This window comes from Chelonia mydas, chromosome 13 (genome assembly GCF_015237465.2).
Source record: "Chelonia mydas isolate rCheMyd1 chromosome 13, rCheMyd1.pri.v2, whole genome shotgun sequence".
NCBI classification, from domain to species: domain Eukaryota; kingdom Metazoa; phylum Chordata; order Testudines; family Cheloniidae; genus Chelonia; species Chelonia mydas.
This window is the reverse complement of record NC_051253.2, coordinates 25827195-25844452: the sequence shown is the minus strand read 5'-3', so window position 1 is coordinate 25844452 and position 17258 is coordinate 25827195. Positions and strand designations below refer to the sequence as shown.

The 17258-nt window shown below is 45.5% G+C and overlaps 1 protein-coding gene across 2 annotated transcripts in view; it reads left to right on the top strand.

Moving 5' to 3' along the window:
- Positions 1-11133: 11133 nt before the first annotated feature.
- Positions 11134-17258, top strand: part of TP53INP2 (tumor protein p53 inducible nuclear protein 2) — a 57112-nt gene continuing 50987 nt past the window's right edge. The window contains exon 1 of one of the 2 annotated variants that reach the window (XM_007057159.4): positions 11134-11475. The gene's annotated coding sequence lies outside the window, so the exon portion shown is untranslated. The remainder of the gene's footprint in view (positions 11476-17258) is intronic. The other variant, XM_043527529.1, reaches the window with a different exon arrangement.

Genomic DNA, 17258 nt, shown 5'->3' with positions numbered 1-17258 from the left:
TCTTCCCACAGTAAAAGCCAAATGGAGGTTTCTCGGGGCCAAATGACTGAAGTTGCAAAATAGCCAAGACGTGTCCTAGAGGTGGAATCCATTTGTCACTGAGAAACCTCTATCTGGACATCCCGGTCTTGAGAGCAGAAACCAGCAGAGCAAGATTCCCATCCAGCTGAGCAGAGTAATTATCTCGGCTGAAACATCTTTAAGGTTTTGACATCTAATTCCCTTCTACAAACATGCAAGGTGTCACAAGGTCAGGACTGAGGAGGAGCCCATTACATAAGCCATCTTTGAAATACTCACTGATTTCCCAACTACCATATGGGATAAACCCCAGGCCTAACAGAGTCTGAGGACAAGTTTCCAAACTGTTTCTATTGAACACAATGGCCTGGACCAGAGGATGCATGACCTGGACACACACATGGGGAGAACTGAGAAGATGATACCAGCACTGGAAGAAGTGGAACAGGAGGGTAAGGGCTTTACCCTCTTGGCTAAGGAATTTGGTCATATAGCAAGGAGGCTGGAGGAAGAGAAACAGCTGAGAGATGGGAATAATAGACAATTAACTTCCCTGATAGAGTTGATGGTACTTGTTTATTACTATTTTTATTTAATAAGCACCCCCAGGCTGCCAGTCAGGAACAAGGACCCATTGTTCTGGACTCCGTACAAACACATCAACAGACATGGTCCCTGCCCCCAAAAGCTTACAATCCCTCACTGAAAAATACCTTATTTATTTCAGCTGGAACTTTTCAGAGCAGTGTAGCTCACTTAAGCCCTTTGAAAAGCCTCTATATCTAATTCTTTGTACTTAATACATCTCTACATTAGAGCTGGGTGTCATTGTTTTGGTGAATAGTAAATTTCCTGAAAAATGCAATTTCGGGCAGCCAAAACTATTCACAAATTCAGGTCGAATTCGGCAAAGAGTTACAGCTGAATTTTTTTTAAAAGGGGACAGTTTTTTTTCAATGAACCATTTTTTAAACAAACTGTTTTAACATTTTGTTTTGAAACTAACATTTTCAAAATGAAATGGTTACTTTGTTCAACCCCAATGAACTTGTTTTCGCTGTTTTATTTCAGTGAGAAAAATGGGGCCGGGGGGGACTCAGTTTCTGTTCAAAAGGAAACCTTTTTGTCCCCTGGATTTTTCGGTTTGGCCGTTGAACTAAATGACCATACTACATCTAAGGGAACAAAAGCCAGACTATGCATGAAGGGTGTCTTTTGTTTCATAAAAAAATGTTTGATTTGCTAAGGATAAATCAATTACTCCCTCTGCAGAGCATTTATCTGTTATTTTACTTGCAACGTTATTCAACGATCACTCCAGATTTACATGGTTTTCTCAAAAGGGCAGAAGGATGAATTTGTGGTTAGAACACAGGACTATGAGTCAGAAGATCCTGGTTCTGCTACAAGTTCCTGTGTGAAATGAAGCAAGTCATTTAATCTGTTCTCAGTTTCCTTCATCTTTAAAAAGAAGGACAACACCCCCTTCCTAAGTCATGGATTCACTTTAACAGTAGAAGGTGTAAATTCTCATCCTAACAACCCACCCCCAGCCTGTTTGTTTCATCCACCTAATGCATCCTGCCTGTCAAGTAGATTGCAGTCTCTCTGAGGCAGTGACGGTCTTTCTTATGAGATGTCTGTACAGCACCTAACACACTGGCATCCTGACCCTTGACTAGGATTCTTAGGTGCTACCATAATGAAGAATGTTTTGGAATGAAGATGAATGAAGAATCTTTTGGAAAATAGGTCTAAACACTCCTTAAACCAGGGGATCTCTGCTCTACTGAATACTTACAAATTTGAAAAGAGATAATGTGCAGGGAAATGAAATAATGGAACTAGTTTTCTTTTAACAGGACCCCAAATGGCATGGATGATGGAACAATCACAGGCTTTTTGGACACTCACATAATGGGTGACTCAAGACCCCATTACAAAGAATAGTTCAGACATGCAATAAATATGTCCCTTTGGGGAGCAAGGAGTTGAAGGTTGTTCATTTCATTTTCCTTATTTATTACTCTGATATTGTATGGAGTGTGTATATTTAGGCTCTAAGTATGTTGTGTGTGTAAATTATATATATCAACTAACTAAAATCTCTGACCACTTCTAATTGCGAGAACAGCAATATGGTCTACACAATTAATAGAGCAGACTCCAGACACAAACATCAGATCCAGAGTTTGAACAGCCCAAAGTTCAGAACTGCTAAGATCCCAGGTTTCAGTTCAGACTCATCTATGGGCCTCTGTTTCCAGGCCAGATTGTGAACCCCTTCCTCACAAAATGAGCAGTTACTCCCCACAAGTAGTCCCATGGACTCCAGTGGCATTACTTGGGTGAGTAACTGCTCAACAGACTGAACAATGAGTTTATAATCTGCCCCACACAGCTAGCGGAGCCCTGAACAGCATGATGTTACGGCCAATGTCTTTGGAATCCTACAGTAGGGACTATCATGGTACTGGCTTAGGTGAAGTCAGAGTAACCACTAGTGATATGATATCTACAGGACTAGACCAGACAGGGAATATTTTATTTGACCTGACAGTACCAAGCCCTGAAACCTTATTCTTTGTGGGCTTAGTGCAAACCTAATCAAACCATTGTTTATAGGGTCCCTATTTGTACGTAAGTGTATGGCTAAACTACTCAAACTTCCTTGTGCATTTTTTCTTTTCTTAATTAAAGGGAAAAAAACAGAGAGGGTTGAGACTGTGATGCCTACCGGTTTGTTTGGATGTCACTATTAAAACAAACCAGAGAAGCACACTTTGGCCCCAGTCCTTCAATGATCTCCAGCTCCTTTTGCCCACAAAGTGAGTGGGGGTTGTGAGCAAATGCAGAGGTCTGTCCATTTCATTGCCAGATCAGTGTCTTCGTTGGAACTCTGCAGCCCCTAGAGTAGATTCTATATGAATTCTTCCTTGCAAATTACAACATGTTTTATTACGATTAAACACTTATATCGCGGCAGCCCCCAGAGGCCACTCAGATCAGAGACCCATTTACAACACAGTCATCCAAAACATTCTGCACTGAAAATATTTTTTTAAACCGTGTTAAGGAGCAAAATGTTATACACCATAGTCTGTCTGTGCAGGAAGCTTGCACGGAGGCCCTTCGTATGAACTAAGAAAACCTCTTCGGCCCTGATTCTAGAATCCGATCCACCAGCATAAACCCCTGCATGCAGTACCCAGTCCCAGTATCCTCAGATTACAGGAGAGGGGCTTCAGTCTGAATGTGACAAACCACTACGCCTGTACAGGATTTTTATTCCAACTCACCGTATGTTTCTGTTGCATTCAGGGGATAATAGAGGAACCTTCCTAGAGTAATACATTGCAATGGCCAATAACAAAAGACTTAGAAGTCAGCTGGTAAAGAGTCTGCCTCCTCTTACAAACATTAGGGCCCGATCCTCAATTTGTGTAAATCATCAGAGCTCAGTTGAAGTTAATGGAACTACAACGATTTACATCAGCTGAGGAGAGGGGTTCAAATCCCATTAAGGTTATAGTTTTAATACGGTATTTTCTATTCACTCCCCTGCACACCAATATGCCTATAGACTAGTTTCTACCACTCTTCTAAAAGCAAAATGAAATCAGATCCCCATCATTTGACTTTATTAGAAAAAACTGAAGTGAATATTTTAGTGCAATAAAGCCAGGGTACTCTCAAAACAGCCTAATCCAGTGGTCCTCAAACTGTGGGGCATGTACCCCTAGGGGGTCTGGAGGAATGTTCGGGGAAGAGGGGTGGTGCGGCAGGGCCCAGGCCAGACCCCATGGGGAAGCGGGGAGGGAGCGCCATCCAACCCCCAGCATCCAGCTGCAACCATGGTCCCCACCCCCCGTCCTAGTGCCCAGCCATGGCCCTGCTCCTGACTGTAGTCCCGGCCCGCGGCTGCGGCGCCCATCTGCGGCCCCGTGCTCAATCCCACTCCTGATTCCCCAGGTGCAGACCAGGTAAGGGGTGGCGTGCCAGCAAAAAAGTTTGGGGACCACTGGCCTAATCAAAAAAGGCTGCCATGTGACCTAGTGTGTTAAGGTGGAGAGTGGGGTGCAGGACTTCTAGGTTCTAATCCCTATTCAGCCACTGTCAAATTGTGTAATCCTGGGCAAGCTACATTAACTCCCTTCATTTGGGGGCTCCCCTACAGACACCCTGGGCATAATTTTCAGTGCTGCTGGGCACCTACAGTTCCAATTAGTCACCAGATCATCATGCCCTAAGCACTTCAAGGGGAGCGCCCAAAAGGAGCGACACTTGGACTTTAGAACGTTCTGACGTTAGCTTTCTGTGCGTCAGTTTACCTTGCAGTAAAACAGGGATAATAGCTATCTCATGTGGCTGCAGCAATGCTTAACTGGTGTTTTTACACCGCTTAAAGATCCTTCAATTAAAAGGTGGCAGGTGTCCAAAGTATTATTTAAATTGTTAAAGTTAAATAAGACTCAATTAGGGTTAATTTGGCCTTGTCTCCCACTCAAGGAATTCTGGCTTGCAAAAGAAGAGATGCCCAATTAGCCCTAATGCTACCATATTTGACTCAGCCATTTAAATGGCTTTGCTAAGAGGGTTGTTTTTACAGACGTCCCATCCCTGTATTGCTTCCTTCTGTCCTCCAGCACGGGAAGTGTTCAGGATCAGGTGAAATAACATATAGGTTCGGCCTTTGATCAAACAGTGCTCTGGGCAAATCAGAATCTGGGGCCACCAAACATGTCGAGTTCTTGTTGTTACTGTGGTTGGGGCACCAAAGCCAGGACGAGTTGCCCAGGCTGCAGTTGCGGGGGCAGAGCGGGGGGTTCGTGAAAGCACTTTGCACGTTCCTTCTGAAGCTCTCAAAACTCTTCCCATTAGCTCGTCTCGTCTGACCTCCAGTATAGCGCAGGCCAGAGAATCTCGCCACTTACCCCTGTATTCAGCCCAATGACTTGTACTTGACTAAGGCAGATCTTACAGAAAGGTGTTATCGCGGTTTTAATCCTGGGGAAACCAAAGCGGAGCAGGGAAGCGAGTTGTCCACCATGAGTCTGGAGGCTGTTTCGCCCCAAGAAACCTCATGTTTTTGTGCCTTGCAGTCCACATCCCGCACGCACACCACTTTCTTTGGCTTCTGGCCATACAAGCTGGGACTCACATTATCCCTCTGGGCACTTCAGGCGAGATTCACAGGGGAGACTTAGACACCAAAGTCCAACATCTAGGCACCAGTGGAGTTCACAATACCCTTGCTCAGATGCTGCCAAACGCTGCAGGCACCTACGTTTCCATTGATGAAGTCCTCAAGGCTACTCATTTTGGCAGCTGGTCACATGTACAGCCTCGTAAGTCCTGACATCGCGCCCCTAACTCATGCTTAAGCCCTGGAGGGCTTCACAAACCAGGTGTTTCCCTGCCTGTCTTGAGCTCGGGGCCTGATCCAGTGGGCACACACTGAGCACATCTAAACCCACACCAGAGACACCCATGGAGGAGGAGGAGGACGAAGCAGCAGCACATCCCCCTAATAACCTTTAGCCCAGTGGTTCGAGCACTCATACAGGACATGGGAAACCCAGGTTCAAATCCCCACTCCGCCTGAGGTAGATTAGGGATTTGAATGTGCGTCTGCTACCTCTCCTGAGTGCGCTCTGACCAGAGGGCTATGGGGTATTCTGAGGTATATCGCTCTGTTGAAGATGTTCCACGATGTATAAATAACTAAATATTCATTGGAGCAGGGAAAGTGGTGGGTCTCCCATGTGCAAGATGAGCGCCCTAACCCCAGGGCTAGAGAGTCATTCTCACTCCAGCTCAGGGCATACTGAAGTATTTCTACACAGTGGAACAGAGATCACAGCTAGAGATAGCTGCTGCCCTGTCTGTCTGGCACCTAACACCCAGCCCAAAGGGAGTTAGGTACCTAAGCCCCTTTAAGGGCAGGGCTTAGGCATTATTGCCCCTCAGCCTCCCATATGATTCTCACCCTCCCCGAATGCACAGCTGGTTTCCTCTGGGAGCTGCATTCCCTGCCTGTCAGGCACACAGAGCGGGGGCCAGCAGGACAGGGTTTATCTCCTCAGCAGTTTCTCTCTCCTCTCCCATTATTTCCCAACCCATGTGATTTCCTTTCCCCACTCACCCCCACCACTTGCTTCTTTTCCCCTGACTCTCCCTTGTGTTAAACAGCGGCTGATTAAAACACAAGCAACCAAGATCATTGATAGATTTAGGCTGCCTGCTCCCTTTCTACTATGGTTTGCCTTAGGCTCCTTGCTTGGGAGCTGTGGAAATCCTACTAGGCTTCCAAAAGCTCACGTCTTTTCCTCCAGGCCCACTAATGGACAGTGAGTTGTTTGCCTCTCAGGTCTTGCTGCTAAAGAGACAAGAAGAAATCTCGCTGTGGATCATAGACCCTCTCCTTTATCTCCCTTAAATAATAATATTTCATCATCAGTATAGCACGTAGGAGCAGCAGTCATGGACCAGGGCCCTAGATGCTGTACAAACACAGGAGGGAGGAAAAGACCCTACCTAAAGCACCTCCCCTGGCACAACAGCAAAGCACTTCACAAACACTAGTGAATTTAGAATCACTGCAAGTATCATAATACCCATTTTACAGATGGTCCAGCAGCCACTCTGGGCAACCTTGCTTTGGGGTCCATACAAGGGTGGGGAGTCTTTGGTGTGGATTCTGTATCTCAAAGCCCATACTTTAAGAGTCCACCTGACGACACAATCACTCTTGAGCATTTTGACATATTGAACCTTTCCCACACCATCCATCCTAACGAGGGAGAGTTTTTATGATTTGGGGCATATAAAAATCAGGCAGAAGCGTTCCCGTACGTGAAATGCAGGGTCAGTTAACATGGTCAGTCTCTATAGCAATACGTATTTGAATGACAGGGACAGAAAACAAGAGAGACTGGGAGTACAGCACAGGCCTCAATTTTCATTTGATACACTGACCCCTCTTTTTAAGGTGAAAAATGTTCAAATGATAAATGTATATATTCAACAACAACCATGAATTGTAACCAAATATAATGATTCCAAAATGCAGTAAATGATTACTAGTTTCTCTCTCTTGCAAACTAGAGTTGAGTGTCCGGATAGAAGTAATGTGGGTGAGTACTTGTCACCCCCATTTTCACCTGCCAATACTAAAGCTGATTTTGTCAGCTCATTGCAACACACCATGCCTCCTTCCCATGCCCAGAACACGGTACATGGCAGTTTGGCACGGCTAGGTCCACTTCTAGAAGGTGCATCATGCACAAAAGAGCACTTGCTTAATTTCAAAATATCTGGAGGAACAAGCCGGACGTTGTCAGGTACAGTTTTTGGAAACAGACACCGCGTACCCATCTGCACTGCAATGGGTCAGGTGGTGGTGCATCTAGACCCAAAGCACTTTTCCACACACATGCCTGAAGATGAGCTCGTTTTCTAGAAATGCTTCAGTTGGTGGTAAAGAGCTAAGCTCTGGTGTTGATGAGGTACGCTTGCTGAATTTTGCTGCCCGTGATTTCTGCCATGCTTCTGACATGGTGGCACAATTTAATTGTCCGGTGCCTGCAGGCATGAATTCAGTTGCCTGTCCAATGGCATCAGGCACTGCTGCACTGATGTCAGCAGAGAGAGGGAGTATCCAGTTCACACAATCTGCAACACAGTGACTTTGCTGAAGCCAACATAGGTAGCTACCATCTCACACCGTGCAGTCCTGGTACGGTGTTCTGGTGGTGCTCTGCAGCAGCATGGGATGTCTATTACTGCTCGCTCTTGGACTAGGGGTTCTATCGTCACTAAAGATGTTAGGCCCTGTTCAAGCTAATGGTGCAAGAGTAAGACATACGTCAGTGTCATCTGATAATACATCTACCATTTGCTGTACAAGGATGTTGTCAGCTTCCTCATGCAAGATGGCCACATCTTCCCTGTTGATCACCACATCTTCCTGGTTTGTTTCAGCAGGGTGTTGTCTCTGCCTGTGATGACTAGCTTGTGGTTTAGTGTGTCATTGCTGCAACTTCTTGTCTTGATTGAGTTCTGTACCAAACGTGCCAATCAACAGTTTCTTATTTTCAGTAACTGTCAAGATGACTTTCTGTGGAGGGAACTGTGTATTTTGCACTCAACTCAGGCACTCTGCTTGCTTCTGTAGCTCCGCAGCTCTGTAGATTTCGTGACACCCTTTGTGCTGAAGTCTTTGTACTTGTCAAAAACAAGATATGCAACATCTTCTACTAACTCGTGTACAGTGTCAACTCTGAAATCAATCACAAAGTCCTTGAAACAATTTGCTGGCCAGTGTACTACCCAAAGAACCGTGGAACTGGCAATGACTATGCAAGGGACTTCTTCTGAAGTATGTCTAGTTGACACCTCTCTCTGCAGCTGCTTCTTTAGGTTAGACTTAGCCTTGGCAGCCCTCATGTCATCAGTCCCCGCACACTGACATTGATACAGGAGCCAACTCATGGGGTTGAAATATTCTTGATATCAATCTGTCATGAACTTGCTTATAGGCCTAACATTCTTTAATATATAAGGTTAGTGTCAAATACCTTTGTTAGCTCAACAAATTGGGGGGAGAGATAGCTCAGTGGTTTGCGCATTGGCCTGTTAAAGCCAGGGTTGTGAGTTCAATCCTTGAGGGGACCATTTAGGGATCTGGGGCAAAACTTGGGGATTGGTCCCCCTTTGAGCAGGGGGTTGGACTAGATGACCTCCTGAGGTCCCTTCCAACCCTGATATTCTATGATTCAACCTACAGATGCTTTTTTGTCACTGCCAGTGTCTCTAGTAGGCTTGGCATTGTGTCATAGAACCCTGTAGGCCAGCTAAGTTCAAATTCTTGCATTTGGTGAATTCAAACTGTAAGCGTGTCATCTACATAGAGTGGCACCACCTGTCAACCACAGACAATGTTTACTATTGCCTCTGGGTGCTTAGTGGGGTCTCAAGGATCAATGCACAACTCCAGCCTCTTAGTAATGGCCTCTCTATCAATTGCATCTGCAGCAATCCTTGACTTCATTTCCTCTTTGAGGATCTCCTGTATTTGTGCCTCATTGGTGTCATTTATGTTTGCAGTGTCTTCCACCAGCCTGCTGCCTGAGTGGAGGCTAACAGCACGGTTCTTGATAGTCTCTGGCTTCATGAAGGTAGTTTCAATGTACATGTCACTCCATATATAACATTCCATATTCCTCAAAGTGGTGCATGATACGGTACGTGCTCATCCTTCAGAGAATCATGGAAATAAAGGGCTGGAAGGGACCTCAAGACGTCATCAAGTCCAGTCCCCTGCACTGAGGCAGGACCAAGTAAACCTGGACAATCTCTGTCAGGTGCTTGTCTACCCTTTTTCTTAAAAAGCTTCCTGTAATGGGGATTCCACAACCTCCCTTGGAAGCCTATTCCAGAGTTCAGTTAGAAAGTTTTTCCCTAATATCTAACCTACATCTCCCTTGCTGCAGATTAAGCCCATTAGTTCTTGTCCTACCTTCAGTGGACCTGGAGAACAATTGATCCCCGTCCTCTTTATAACAGTCCTTAATGTATCTGAAGACTTAACAGGTCCTGCCTCAGTCTTCTTTTCTCAAGACTAAACATGCCCAGTTTTTTTAATCTTTCCTCAGAGATGAGGTTTAATAAAATTCTTGCCATTTTTGTAGCTCTCCTCTGGTCTCTCTCCAATCTGTCCACATCTTTCTCAAAATGTGGCACCCAGAACTGGACCCACTACTCCAGCTGAGGTCTCACCAGTACAGAATAGAGCAGGACAATTATCTCCTGTATCACACTCCTGTGAATACACCCCAGAATGATATTAGCCTTTTTTGTGCCTGCACCCCATTGTCGACTTGTGTCCAGTCTGTGATCATAAACTATTCTAAGACAATCACAAGATTTGAAGACAAAAATGCATCTCCCTACTCTATATTACAATTTTGTAAAAAAAATTATATAAATAGGATTCAACCTACCCACATTATTCGAATCAAATTATTTTAGTAGATAAAACACATATACCAAGTGAAGAGCAAACAGGCCTGCAAATTGCAACTAGGTAGTGATAGCTAGCATGGAAATTAATGAAAAGCATAAAACAAAACAAAAACAAAAAGGGGAATGAAGAAAACAGCTGACCATGGGTTTGGTTTATAATCAGTTAAAGTCTATAATTTTCCAATATTTCCAAATTAATTTGCAGAAGTGAATATGTAAGGATTTGTTAAGTAAGCACGTTCTGAGAGCACAAGACAAATATACCTTGTGTCTCAGTTGTGGAGGGGAGAGAAGGTGTTGTATCAGCAGCTAGGTGTATGGCTAGAACAGGAGCTAATACAGACACATGTGCCTCCTGGCTAATTATGTTCCATAACAAAATACTAGTGCGAAGTTTCCATGAAAAAGCAACTGAAATTCAATTAAAGTGGTTTCACTCTCACCTACCTTGGGACTGGGGGGTGGTAATACGTGCTCATATTTCAAACCGCTCAACAGTCACAAGATGGCAGGAGGCAGTTGCTTCTAAATTCAGCATCCACAACCACACACACACACACACACACTGTATGGGCACTACAACAAGGTACTGCCCAAACCCTGCATTTGGCTACTGGGCTGAAACGGGAAAGCAGAGGCCACCCAGCGTGCCCAAGGTCAGACAGAGAAGAAGAAGGGAGTCCCGTGTGGGTGGGATGGGCAGAAGGCGGGGGCTGGGCTGCCCTTTATCCTGCTTGCAAGGGGGCGAAGGAGCAGATTCCTGGGAAGCCCACTGAAGACCTGGCATTTGGGGTCGGGGGAGGCTGCTGCTCTCTCCCGAAGACAGAGTGGGGAGGAGGCGCATGCTCAGTTCCGCACCCCCAGCCCAGCCCGGACCTTGCCTAGTGCCACGCTGCAGCCGGCAATCGGAAGCCCCCCACAGCCGCACCCCGGACTCCACACGAGTCCCGACTCTCACGAGGAGCAGCTCCGGCTCCTCCCCCATCCCCTCGGAGGGGCGCGTCCTTGAAGCCCAGCCCCAACTCAGCTCTGCCTCCCATTGGCTGCTAGTCCGCCGGGTTACGCCCTCGACGGGCTGGCCCCTTTGTGACGCCACAATCAGCTGTTTGGACGTTCTAATTTCTGATCTGGTCTGAGATCAGCAGCAATAAGAGAAAATAATAATAATCACCCTGAAGCCAGTGGAGGGAGGGTCCGGCCGCAACTGCAGCCGCCGCCAACAGCTTGCAATGGTGCATATCTTCTGAGAAGAACAGACACACCACCACCTCCTGCATCTTTTTTTTAATTTCCATTTATAATATTGTTGTTGATTTTAATTAAAACTACCTCACAGACTGCCTGAAGCTGGTGCTTTACGATATTTTAAAAATCTTGTGGGTTTCTTGCGGTGTTGTTTACAAAATAATTGCTGACATTAAAGGCAAGGTAAGTGCCATCCTCTGTTCTGAAATGTGGCCGGCTAAATTCAAACTTGAGAGCCATCTCTTTGTACTGCGGGCAGTATATATATATATAATGTTGTTTACGTTTTTAAGATCTCTCTCTCTCTGAATTGAATGGGTTGGGTGTGTGTTAAAATCTCGGTGTGAGGGTGTATTAAGATTTAAGAGCCATCTATTTTCTCGCTGGTGTGTGATTTAAGGTCCCTTTGTATTTAGCTGGCCGTGTGCAGGCAGGAGCATCTCTTTGTGTTTTAGTACGTTGTGTGCATTACGATTTGAGGTGGCTGTTGGGTGGAAGGGAGAAAAGAGCTCATTACCTTGTTGGGTTTCAGAGTAGCAGCCCTGTTAGTCTGTATCCGCAAAAAGAAAAGGAGGACTTGTGGCACCTTAGAGACTAACAAATTTATTTGAGCATAAGCTTTCCTGAGCTACAGCAAACGGAGACTATTAAGCTATGAAGAGAGGTTGGTCTTTTGTTGTTTTTATACATCAGCCGTGGCCTGTAGTGACTAGGGTGAAAGAACAGGGTCATTTTGGATCTGGAGAGAGGCTCTTACTTACTTCAACCACACAAGAGTCTCTCTCTCTCCTTGGCTTGCCAATAATGGGGGGGGAGGGGGGTGATCATAATGTCGAGGCAGGTTTGTGAGAGCAAATGGCCCCAGCTAAACCCCAATCCTCCTAACTACATAAGATGGTGATTTTGCTTGGATTTGGTACTAAACAAAAGACATACGAGGTCGCCAAAAACAATGCACTGGGATTCGGGATCCGGCGGGTGTATTCCTCTCTTTCCAGCTCATATGCAGGGGGAGCCGTTTGTCTCGACTCCCTTTTGCCACAAGCAGTGGGGTATAAATCAGTACTGCACACGAAGAGAAGGGGAGGGGAGCAGAGAGCCCGTTTAGGTCATAGCAGGCGAGTGGGAAGTGTACATCCTAATCAACTGCAGGTCAGAGGGGTGACGTGCTGCGGCTGCTGCTTTGGCTCAAGCTGTTTCTCCGAGCCAGAGACAGCGGCTTATGCTGAGACGATCCAAATCGGGCCTGTCTCTGTTCGGCTAATACACTACTCTCCCCCGCAGGCGTTTACAGTGGATGGGCAAAGCGAAGTTGGTGCCTGGCTTGTTTCCTGATCGATTTCCCATTTCTTCCCTCCCCCCGCCCCCTCCTTCACTGCAGGGTTAGCATTTCTCGCTTGCATGCACAAGAGAGCGCGAATTGCACCAGATCCGCTCGGGTTTTGGCAACCAAGCCTGCCTAGGGAAGGACAGAGGCTGTCCAGAGCCGTGGTATGGGCACCACGGGGCTGGGTGTTTGTCCGGCACCATCTACCCTTCTTTGGAAACTGGCAGTGGTGCCAAGGAGGGTGGCTCCTGGCTCGCCTCCTCCTCGAGAACATAAATAGGAACAAAGCCCCGGCTCCTGGAAGGGGGCAGATTTCTCCTCCCCCCGCTCCCCCCCCCCCGCGTCTGCAGAAAAAAACAACTGGTGGCCAGTTGCACCGCTCCAGTCAATACCCTCTTGTCTCTATTTGTTGTTTGTTTCTCCACCAACGGATTAAGATTAAAGGCGGATCTCTATTCCCATTGGCTGGAAGCCTGTGGTGACGTGTGCGTGATTTGCATATGACATTGGAACCCAGCCCTCCTCCACAACACATACTGAAGTTGTCCTCTTTTGACCTGTGCTGAGGGATGTAATGTCCTCAGTGCTGGTTTGCAGCACATTCCTTTGACAGCTTTGTAGGCAAAAGACAGTGGGTAATATTTTTATCTTTGCCTTACCGAGCAAGGCAAGGTCAGGCTGCTCAACTGAATAAGGCTGAGCAAGGAGGGGGGAGATACTAACACTCACCTTTGCTCTAGGAAGTTATCCTTAGCGCTAGCTACACTGCTAGCCAGAACTCAGAGGTTGCTTCACTGAGCTATATTAATGGCTATATATAATTTGGTATCGTCACATGCAGATTAGCAAACCTAACCTATTTTTTTTCATACCATTAAGATGACAAAATGTTCAGCTATGCCATAGTACTTGAGTGAAATGAAACGCTACGGCTGGATAAAAATGTTCCACATTAAATATCCTTTAATACCTAATCAGTAATGCAGATCCTAGATTGCTCCATTAACTAGAAAAAATAAATAGGAAAGTTATTTTAGTGGTATGGCGGCTCCATAAATATAGCTAATAGGGGAGGGGAGAGAGAAAATACTTTAAAAACATTATTTGCAGCTGCTTGAGTAGGCCTGAAACTCAAAAACTTTTTGAGATCAAACAACTTTCAAATGGATCCCATGCAAAACCAGTGTAATCCCTTTCTTATAAGTTATTTGGGCAGGAAATGCTGCCATCATGAAATGCTAGTTACAGATTTATTTAAGCTAAATCCTGTACATCCCATCTTATTGAAGTTTTGACTAGTTAGATTTTTAGACCCCGATTCAGCAAAGCACTTAAGTGCATGCATGAAGTCTCATTAACTTCAGTGGGATTTAGGCATAGGCTTAAATGCTCTGCTGAAGGCCCTGGTGTCTTTCATGTTAGGCCTTAGCAGATTGACTGATGCAAATAGCGGCACTGGCACATTGAAGTGTATGCTACAACCCTCTCTGCACTATGGAAGTTTACAGGAACAGCCACAAATCTCACTGTTCAGCTGAACTTGTTTAGATGCACATTAGCCCTACTGTAGGCAAATTCTGGCTGCTGGACCGGTTCTTACCACTTGCTTTTCAGGTGGTTAGAAGTCATTAGATCATCGTCTACTCTAGGGGCCAGATTTTCATAAGGGCTGAGCAGTCAGCAGCTTCCTTTAAGTCACCTACATTATTAACTGGCCAGAGCAATAGAAGCTGCGAGCTGCTGAGCCCTTGAAAATCTGGCTCTAGTTGTGGGTTCTTAGCAATGGGGAAAGGGAGTTTAGCTTCGGTTCACCAGTGCTAGAACTAGTAGAAGCCCTGGGGTCAGAAGTGTGGGGGGGAATCATTTTGTAAATTTCCCTATTGTAGACAGAATCTAAGGGCTAGATACATCCCCCACCCACTCAGAGCCCAAACCAAGGGCTAGATGCCATTTAAGCGCAGGGAGATTAAAGCACTGTCCCTGCTACAAGAAATACCCACTGCTGACCAGGGATGTCAATAATGGGCGCAGCTGAACAGGTATTGACCATGGTTTTCTGCAAGCATAGACAAGGACATGCTCTGTATCAGAAGCCGTGATTAAAATTTCTGTGGGGCTTTGTGTTCTGCCCAGGGGCGAGCTTCACCCTAGTCCTTCCCTTCCTTAAAAAGCTCTCCTTTTCCACAATACCTGCAAACAAAAAACTTGACAATGGTTAGGCCACTGGTGCACTGGGACCACAGCCTATCAAACTAACCAATATTGTTGCCGTGTTTCCTTGTGTTCCCCCATTAGCTGGTGTCCATCTGTTGGATCATATTTCGATTGTAAACTCTTTGGGGCAGGGACTGTCTTTTTGTTCTGTTTGTACAGCACTTCACACAATGGGGACCTGGTTCATGACTAGGGCGCCTAGGTGTTCCAGTAATAGAATAATCTAGTTTATAATTCTGCCACATTTAGTCTCAGACGTATTAAAAAACAAACAAAAACACAGCAACTTTGCCCTTCAGTAAGTTCCCCCCCACCCTTCTTCCCAATAGCAGCAGAGAGACCTGCTTAAAAAAAAAAATTCCAATTGTCACAGTAAACATTCCATGGTTTACATGAAAATCACTGAATATCTGAATGAATGTATGAGATGCCAGCAGTTTTTCTTTGAGGAATAATTTTGCACTAACATCTAGTGCTTGCCACCAAGAGTAAAGACATCTGAGTTATAATAAATGATTTCTTTGGCCCTGATCCTACAATAAGCTCAGCCCAGGCAGATCAACCATGCACCCACAGAGCCCTACTTGGGTGCTGTGCAGATACAGGGCTCCAAGGTGCTCATTGCAGGATTGAGACCTTTGTATCTTGAAAGTAAAATGTTCCAGATTAGCATTCAGTCTTATGCTTTTACATAAAAATGAGCTATTGGCTTGTTCATCCCTTGATATACATATACACAGGTACTCCTGTTAATATTGTTACATATCTGCATCAAAAGGAGACCAAGGTGGCTTCCAAAAATCCACACGCTAAACCATGGTGCTTTTAGAAAAGAAGGACTTGTGGCACCTTAGAGACTAACAATTTATTTGAGCATAAGCTTTCGTGAGCTACAGCTCACTTCATCGGATGCATTCAGTGGAAAATACAGTGGGGAGATTTATATACATAGAGACCATGAAACAATGGGTGTTACCATACATACTGTAAGGAGAGTGATCACTTAAGGTGAGCTATTACCAGGAGGAGAGCGGGGGTGGGGGTGGGGGTGGGGGGGAACCTTTTATAGTGATAATCAAGGTGGGCCATTTCCAGCAGTTGACAAGAACGTCTGAGGAACAGTAAGGGGTGGGAATAAACATGGGGAAATAGTTTTACTTTGTGTAATGACCCATCCACTCCCAGTCTCTATTCAAGCCTAAGTTAATTGTATCCAGTTTGCAAATTAATTCCAATTCAGCAGTCTCTCATTGGAGTCTCTTTTTGAAGTTTTTTTGTTGAAGAATTGCAACTTTTAGGTCTGTAATCGAGTGATCAAAGAGATTGAAGTGTTCTCCGACGGGTTTTTGAATGTTATAATTCTTGACGTCTAATTTGTGTCCATTTATTCTTTTACGTAAAGACTGTCCAGTTTGACCAATGTACATGGCAGAGGGGCATTGCTGGCACATGATGGCATATATCACATTGGTAGATGTGCAGGTGAACAAGCCTCCGATAGTATGGCTGATGTGATTAGGCCCTATGATGGTGTCCCCTGAATAGATATATGGACACAGTTGGCAACGGGCTTTGTTGCAAGGATAGGTTCCTGGGTTAGTGGTTCTGTTGTATGGTGTGTGGTTGCTGGTATTTGCTTCAGGTTGGGGGGCTGTCTGTAAGCAAGGACTGGCCTGTCTCCCAAGATCTGTGAGAGTGATGGGTCGTCCTTCAGGATAGGTTGTAGATCCTTGATGATGCGTTGGAGAGGTTTTAGTTGGGGGCTGAAGGTGATGGCTAGTGGCGTTCTGTTATTTTCTTTGTTGGGCCTGTCCTGTAGTAGGTGACTTCTGGGTACTCTTCTAGCTCTGTCAATCTGTTCCTTCACTTCAGCAGGTGGGTATTGTAGTTGTAAGAACGCTCGATAGAGATCTTGTAGGTGTTTGTCTCTGTCTGAGGGGTTGGAGCAAATGCGGTTGTATCGCAGAGCGTGGCTGTAGACAATGGATCGTGTGGTGTGGTCTGGGTGAAAGCTGGAGGCATGTAGGTAGGAATAGCAGTCAGTAGGTTTCCGGTATAGGGTGGTGTTTATGTGACCATCGCTTATTAGCACCGTAGTGTCCAGGAAGTGGATCTCTTGTGTGGACTGGTCCAGGCTGAGGTTGATGGTGGGATGGAAATTGTTGAAATCATGGTGGAATTCCTCAAGGGCTTCTTTTCCATGGGTCCAGATGATGAAGATGTCATCAATGTAGCGCAAGTAGAGTAGGGGCATAGGGGATGAGAGCTGAGGAAGCGTTGTTCTAAGTCAGCCATAAAAATGTTGGCATACTGTGGGGCCATGCGGGTACCCATAGCAGTGCCGCTGATTTGAAGGTATACATTGTCCCCAAATGTGAAATAGTTATGGGTGAGGACAAAGTCACAAAGTTCAGCCACCAGGTTT